This window comes from Talpa europaea (genome assembly GCF_964194135.1).
Source record: "Talpa europaea genome assembly, chromosome: 11".
In the NCBI taxonomy this organism is placed as follows: Eukaryota; Metazoa; Chordata; class Mammalia; order Eulipotyphla; family Talpidae; genus Talpa; species Talpa europaea.
The window spans coordinates 27229749-27238672 of record NC_140078.1 but is presented as its reverse complement, the minus strand read 5'-3'; positions in this window follow the sequence as shown (position 1 = coordinate 27238672).

The following is an 8924-nucleotide window of genomic DNA, read 5'->3' as shown; positions in this document are numbered from 1 at the left end:
ATGTGTTTTTCTTTTTCCCCTAAGGACATGTTTTCCCCTTATTCTGAGATAAGGTTGTTCAAATAAGTATTTGTGACACCATCTTAGGAAGGTGAGTGGGAAAGTAAGAGAGGGAAAGGAAGAAATCAATCAAGGGGTGGGTGTTGATGGGCAAAATTATCTCTGCGGGCAGCCAGGGGTCAGCTTTGGGGACTTTCGGGTAACATACCTCAGCATTGCCCCACCCAAGAGGTGAGAATTGGGATATTTACCCAACATCAGTTGGTTGTTGAGGGCTGCTCTGGGGACATTAACCCATACTAGAATGGATACCTTCAGACTGCTCTGCAGGCAGAATCAGAAGCAGGAAAAGTCATTGGAGAGTCAGAGAATCATAGGCCCTTATAAAGCCTGTGAGTATAGAGAAGGAGCAAGAGAGGGCTGGCAGGACTTGGGCAGGGCACCAGGGCTCTGCTGGCCTATGAATGCATTATTCCATCAACAGGACTGGGTGGCCATTGTTTTCTAATCACTTCATTTTGAAACACACTATATGTTTTGCATCCCAATGAACTACATTAGCCAGTTCATCCCAAAGAACTAGTATGAGCTAAGTAGTCAGAGAGAGCCTTGTTTAAGGATGTAATCATAAACTTAAAACCTTGTGGATGGAGGAAACCAGCCACATGGAGGGGAGAACAGTCTTGAATTCTTCTGCATCAGTTTGCCCATTTAAATTCTGAGTTCAGAGCAAGGAAATTTAAATCTTGAATTGCTTGAAGAATAATTCTTAGCAATCACATTCTCATTCAGAGTAAAATTGTTTTTAGCTATCTCTGCAGGATAAACTTCTAAGTTTTCCATTTAATACCACTCAATGTTCACACTTCTCTCCTCCAGTCAGTTTCTCTATTTGGATCCGTTACTCAAATTTCCCAATCCTATTTCACCAATCACTGCTTTGAGAGCACCCCCGTCTTCCATCCCAGCTTTCTCTAATCCCTTCAGAGTGACATGGAAACACGGTTCCTTAGAAAAAAGAACATCTCATTAAGACACAGCAAACTTTTCTCTTTTGCAGATGGTAAGGACAATCCAGATACCTGGGACTGGACTTGCTCAAGTGTGTCTGGTTACAAATCTCCCCACTCTCTCAAGTCTCACAGCCAAAAGGTAATTCCTTATCTCTCTGGGATTAGTCCTGAATGTTTGCCTTCCGATCTTAATGTTGTGTAATAGTGTGGCATTGAAAAGGACTTAGATCACTTTGTGAAGTGATATCCTCCTCAGAGAACTTAAGTCACAGATTTTTTTTTTCTTGCTGCTGAGTCCCTGTCAAAATTGTCCGAGAGTCACGTGCTTCTTCTTTCTTTGCAGCATATACTGCTCCCAAGGGACTTGTGGCTTCCTCCCAAGCAAATTTAACTAACAGTGCCAGAAAGACCATACACACTTGAAAGAATTATGAAACTGACTCAAATCTCACTTTAAAAAACAATTTTCTGAAATTTTTCGGGTAGAAACAACATCACTTGTCATCCTAGAATGGCAGTGTCCCCTTGTGGCTTGTTCACTGTCAGGGTAACTCCCTCCCTTATGGCTTCTCTGAGATTTCTAACTTCTGAAAGAATCATTTTCAGCTACGTGTATCTGCTGTTGTCATCCTCTCTGCACCTGATTGTTTTCTACCTCCCAGAGATTCTTTCCTTTCTGATGGGATATTTATCATTTTTGACGTATCATTGTAGATTGTTTTCATCAACTTTTCCTTCCTTGTAAAGGCTTTGAAGTGGAAGTCGACGCCAGTAGTCAGTTGTAGTTTGATTCAATTATCAATAGCCCTTTAGATGTGACCTATTTTTTTCATATCTAGCAAAACAAAGTTAGCTCTCTTGGGCCTCCGGGTGGCGCAGTGGGTTGAGCGCAGCGCTGTGAAGCTGTCCGCAGCTTATGCAGCGCGGGTTCGATTCCCGGCTGGCCAGGGAGATACCCACATGGTGCGGCAGACCTCTCCTGTCTCGCCCACTGCTCCCCTCAGCAGTGCTTTCACTCTGTCTGCCTGTTCTGCTCCCCGCTCTGCCTCTGGTGAATACTCTCACCCTCCAGCGCCTCTGGCCTGTACCCCAGCTATTGTATAAAAATAAATAAATAAATAAATCTTTAAAAAAACAAACAAAAAAATAACAAAGTTACCTCTCAATAAAGGCTGAATGAATAAATGACTAGCTTTATGATCTAATCTACCTACTATACATTAAGGTAATTTATTAGAATGAGACAAGGAGTCCTTCCTATGGAAATATGTATCACTTTACAATTAAATATTCACGTTACCATTGCCAACCAGACCATGTCGGTAGGGCATTTGAGGGTGGGGCATTTGAGAAACATATGAGCCAAACATGCAATTGTCAAATTGACCATCTTTTATCACATGGGTTTCCAGTTTTTTTAAATATAGAAATGTTTTACTTTTTAGTTTTTATGTATCATTTATACAAGTGGTTATTGTTGAATTTTATAAATATATTGTGCTAAACTGTAATCGCGGGTGCTAGCAGAAAATTTCAACTAAGTTGAAACAATGATATTATAGAAATTAGAGAATTGGTTCAGGGAATTGGTTTTTCACACCCACTCCATTCAAAAGTCTAAATGATAAATGATTTTGAAATAACCTTTTCCAATTTGTTACTTTACTCATTTTAATGTCATCTTTTGGATGTGAATAAAAATGAAATTCTCTCAGTATTTTTATTTTACTGTAAAAATAGTATTATATATGCTTAACTATGTGCTAAAATTTTTGTTATGCCATCTTAGAACAAATTATGAAATATCAATGTCTTATTGGATTCACATTATATTTTCACCATACAATCTCCTCTTCAGAATGGAATAGTATCATAAGGTGGGGGTGCACTTTATATGATTTGTTTACCTTGCACCTGAAATCTTATGACTTAGTTGAAATTTTTATTCAACTTTCCTGGGAAGCAGAAAGGAAACAAGCAATACATATGCATACTTTACATAGCGACAACAGAAAAAAGTAACCTTAAAACTGTAAGCCAGTATTTACATCTATATATAAATCCTGCATAAAACCTCCAGTGATTTTTCAGCTTTTTGGGGAATGCTTTTAGTGACAGCAAACACATGATATCCTCACAAAGAAATTCAAAACAGTTTTAGGAAATGCTAATTGTTAAAGAAAAAATAAAATATCAGGAGCCAAATTATGAATAGTTGTTAAGTATTGTGCTAAACAATTTGGATAGCTTTCTGTGTTAATCATTTGACTATGAAAATTCTGTAAATGAACCATGTTAGCAACCCAAAAGAAAAAGGAAATTGCTGATATTGAACTTCAATGTCCCCTGGTAAGTACTCCTACCCTATTGCATTTGTTTGTTTACACAATGAATATGTATACATTTGGGTACTATCTCATTGATGGGCTATAAATGACTATGATTTCATAACTATATTGTCCAGAATAGATTTCATGTTTCAATCGGCAGCTCTGATAATCAAGATGACCCAAGGGAATATTTTTTTCATTCTTCTGCAGTGGTCACATTACTCTAGAAGGGTCACTGAGGTGATAAATCTGAGTTACTTATTCTCTATATGCTATGGACTCCTGCCCTCACTTGGATTATCGTGCCAAAGTCATATCCAGGTCTTTTCTGATGACCCCTTTGGAGTAGAATACAAAATGCTTGCTTACTTGCTGTGTTTAACCTCATAAGGCTGAAAGAAGATTATCAAAGCAAGTTTTAAGATATTGATTAATAGTTTGACAGGCATGATCAACATCTAATGTTAATCCGTGCGTAGCATGTGGAGGGTTAAGGAATATTCTAAGCTTCCTTGACATCCCTCACATCATTGTTACCAGTGCCTTTGTTATAGGACAGGGCAGCCCAAACCCCGCAAACCTGCCTATTCTATGGGTTCTGCCATCTACCGCATCAACACAAAACATATGGAACTTTAATGGGAAGGAACTTTAATACAATTAGGAAACAATACAGGAAAGGCAAAGAATTTAGTTTTTAAATCAAGCACCCAAAGTTACCCGTCCCCTCGTGGGTAAAAGTCCATCCATATAGATCGGCCCAGAACAAGGCCCCAAAGCCTGCCACAAGTCTAAAGCATCTTCCAGTGGGGACCCACAGAAAAGGGTCAGAAACAACCAGACAAGTCCGGAAGGAAAAGAGCAAAATCAACATCAAGATAAAAGCTGCCATGGTCACCTCCCCACGGGTCTCACCCACATCTGTGTCACCCAGTCCACGACCAAAAGACAAGTGCAGTTTTTTTATGTGTCTCTAAGCTCCATGCGCCTCCTCCAGGTCTCTTTCTGGCTCCATCCTGCTTCCTTCCTCAGTCTCTTCTGCAGCTTCTCCTCTCCCTGCTCAGCTCCACCCTCTCTTGGGTGGGGCAAGGAACCTCCCCCTTTCCTGGGGACCACCCTGTTACACCTTCACTGGCTTCCATTTCTAACCTGGATGACTTCAGTGGCTTATTGTTTTCCTCAGCCACAGTCTTGCCCTGTCTCCCATTCCTTTCTTGCTGTAGCTAGAATGCGCTATCTGAAATGCACATCCTTTTATGGTATTCTGCTGCTTAATTGTCTCCTTACCTTCTGCATAAAACTAAGACTCCTGATAATGAAACACAAAGCCTTCTTAGTCACTTGCTCAACATTATGGAATACAAATACAGTGCTGACTTCTCCCACCTCAAGTCTTGTTCCGATCTTACTATCCTGCAGACAGGTGGGATTACCTTTGATCCTGAACAGTATATGTTCCCTGTTGATTCTGTTCTCCTCTATTCTTAGCTGTACCCCCATCAGAGCTAAGCAAACTCTGCTTCTCCAGGAACTTTTTGTTTTCCCTTAACATTTCCTCCCCCAGTGGAAAGGCTGGCATTCTATCCAACTAGTTCTGTTGCATTCAAGTTTTTCTCAAATGCTAGCACTAATCAACACTCTGTGTTGAAATTACTTTCTAGTCTATACCCTCCCATCTCTGGAGCTCTTGGCAAGAATGGGCTGGGTCTTCTGTATCTGTAACATTAAGGTATAATATATTGTAATTGCCTCTTATTGTACAGACATGATAAAGGCAGACACTCCTGTTCAGAAGTGAGTAAAATACGAATAATGGTTTTCTCTGAATTAGTTTTTGTCTTAATAATTTTTCTATTTTCAAAATTCTCTATAAGAACCATATAGTTTGCATTTATAATCAGGAACAAAGGTAAAAATAGTATATGCTATTTTGTATTTTATTTATTTATTTATTTATTTTGCTTGTTTTGTTTTATACATGCACTGGGTACAGTCAGAAGCTCGGGAGGGTGAGAGAATTCACCAGAGCCAGAGCGGGGAGCAGAGCAGGCAGAAGGACCGGGTCCGCGGGCAGCTTTGCAACCCAGTGCTCAACCGCTGCGCCACCGGGGAGGCCCTATTTGCATTTGTCTTTATGGCAAATACATGCAGAACAAAAAAATTAAGGCAGAATCCTCAAAGAATTAACAATAGTTTTCTCTAGAATTGGAATAATGGGTGACTTTTCCTTTTGCTCCTAATTTGCAGTGTTTTTGTGTAAAACTATGTATTTCTAAGAAAAAAAATATTTAAAATAGATATAAAATTAAATAAATGATATGATGATTAAGAATTTGAATAGTTACATAATCACCCCCTATCAAAGATTACTGAATTCAGGCCTCCCCTGTGGCGCAGTGGTTGAGCGCTGGGTTTCGAAGCTGCCCGCAGCCTCTGCAGCACCAATTCGATCCCTGGCTGCTCCCCGGCCACTGGAGGAGGGTCCCGCATGGCGCGCAGACCTCTCCTGCCGCCCGCTGCTCCCCTCAGCAGTGTACTTCGTAGGTCTGCCTGTTCTGTTCTCTGCTCTGGCTCTGGTGAATTCTCTCACCCTCCCCCGCTTCTGACTGTACCCAGTGCTTGTATAAATAAATAAATAAATCTTTAAAAAAAAGATTACTGAATTCAATAAAATCATACTTCATGTCAAGTTATTTTCTTATTATTTTGAGAACGCATGGAAAATAACATATCAGAGTCTGTTTTTTTTTTAAATGGAGAAAAAATGATTTTTGAAATGATAAAACTGGAAAATTTAAAATTTGTTTTAGCTCATTTGGGAGTTGAGTGTATCATTGGGCTAGAACCAGAATCTAAGTCCAGTTCTGAAAGAGAGAACTGGCTTTTAATGCAACATAAAACTTATTTCTGTTGCCAAATCTATTATCAGTTAGTACATAATGCTCCAGAGATAAGATTCCACAATTCAGCAAAATATTTACCAAGAAGCAATAACAGTAGGTTAAGGCATAATTTATACAGGTGTATATTTATAGGGAGAGCATAAATGTTTGAAAAAAATGGCAACAAGAGAAAGGAGGGAACCAATTAATTTAGAATAATGTTTCCCTTGATTTTCTTCCTTAAACCCATATGCATTGTGTTATGAGTTAAAACTAAACATTCTTCAATATTTATCAAACAGTTAAGATTTCCCTCAACTGCATTGGTAAGTGCTGAGTAAATCAGTTATTTATTGAAAAGAGGATTAATTAGGAACTAATTTTATTTTTGTAAGGTAATAGTAAATTCTTAGAGATTCTTGTATATTGTCAATTACTGTGAAGTGAATATATGATTTACAAACTGGATACCAAATAATTTTCATACATAAGTAAATATCAAAGTAGATACTTTTAGGGGTACCTTGTTCAATCTTACACCTGAAAAATAAATCCTGAAAGTTACACAAATCCTAGTTCTTGGACACAGAGGTCCAATAATGCTTCCCTGAAAGTTGGAAACATGTATTTAACACTTTATAGTGTGACTGATAGTAAATGAAGCAATTGCATAGTAAATATTATCCCATTGAGTCCTCAACACAGAACTATGAAGTATGTGTACTAGTTAGGGTAATCCGTGCTGACAGAGTAACTACCGAGGGAAGTAGCTACCGAGGAAAGTAGAGTTTGAAAACTTACACGCACCAGCAAATCCACACTTCCACCTACAAATAGCAGACATTACTTCACCCACAACTTATTGGTCAGTCACCTGGCACCACCCACAACAAGGGGGCAGGGCAGGGAGTGCAATTGTCAGGGGTGTTCAGGAATGGAGGGGGGCAACAGAAAATTCTTGGTAATACTAATCACTGCCACAGTAGGTTCTTGTCCCTATTTTGCACACAAAGAAACAGAATGTGAGAGGTAAAATGACTTGTCAAATCGCAGCTACTAAGTGAAAGAGCTAAGATACTGTTAAAGAACCAAGCAAGCATTTAACATTTTTATAGCAAATTCTGAGCCTACCAATTCTCTGTCACTTGGAAAGACACAGGCTGAACAGAGATTATCAGGTCTATCTTGGTCTCACTTTTGTGAAGTCTAAAATCCTTGGGCTATATTCCCACCTGCCTACCTCAACAGCTAGAGACTGAAAATAATAACTTTCTGTTTACTGAGCTGAGTTCCTTAGGAAATTTGTCATAGAACTTGGAGTTCTAGGAGTAACTTATTGAAGAGAAAGAGCAATATGATTTCACTTGTTAGCATCGTGAAGACCCCCCACTTCCAAAAAACCCACAAAACCCTCAAGAAGGTCCAATACCATCTAGCTAATTGATTCAAAGGTATACATTTTTCATTTAGATGAATTACTGACATACTGACAAGGCTGTTGTATCATAATTCCAGGGAGCATTGTTCACATAATATTCTATGTTAGAACTTTCTGGAGTTGTGCAATGTGTTGCTAAAAACAAACAAACAAACAAAAAAAACCCACCTGTCTAGACACTTGGGGGGAGTAAATGACATACTTTTTCCTTAGTTTCCATTTCTCTCCTTAAGAGTATTATTTCCCTTTTCGTGAGTAGGTGTTGGAAATATATTATGAGTTAAGTTTTAAGGAATCTACAAATTTTGCAAATGCACTATAGGTTCATTCTGTCATTTCCCTTTTAGATTTTGACATCTGGTGATCATGAGCTTTGCTCATATGTACTGAAGAATCTCTGCTTCCCTAGATATTTCAACATGAAGTAAACAACAAATTTACATTGCTTATACATAATACCCAAGAACGGGTCTCCACCCTGGCTATACATTAATAACCTGGGGTGTTTTCAAAAAAATCCCCTTTTTCCTCATAGGCGAGGCAAGGAGACTTGGAGTGGGATCTGATTTAATTGACCTAGATAGGCCATGGATATTTTACAAAGCTCCTCAGATGGTTCTAATAGTAGCCTAGTTTGAGAACCACAGGTCTAGGAAATAGTTTAACAGTATTTTACCCTTTACCAAGAAGTTCTATTTATTAGATAAGGAACATTAGAAAAGCTTTAACATTGCTGTATCAACAAGAACAAAGAAAGATAAGTCACAATAGACTTAACTCCTCAGTCTACCAAAGTCAGTTTCTGTCTCAACACTCCTCCGAAATGCTAAAGCTCTTGATTCCTTCCACATTTCCAATCCATTCTATCCTGGGTTCTCAACATAGTGCATAACAGTGCCCTGGAAAGCTTTCAAAATCCAGACACCAAGTTCATACCCAATTATATTCTGTTTCTGGGTGTCCCACCCCCGAGTCTGATTGGACTATTTTTCAATCCTGTGACTGATAGGACAATTTAGCACCAATCAGCTTATAGCTCACACCTAATTGGTCCATTCCATGATCCAGGCAATACATTGTTACATAAAAAGGCTCAGAGAAGCAACTGTACAACAGACCTGTGGAGCACCAGGGTGAAAGGACACCTCTGCTCCTGCCGGATCCAACTGCTGAAGTGGCTGTTTTCCAGTAACAGAGGGGGAGACTAGATGAGATGTGATTAAGGCCTAGATATGGGGGTGATTCAGAACGCCAATTCACA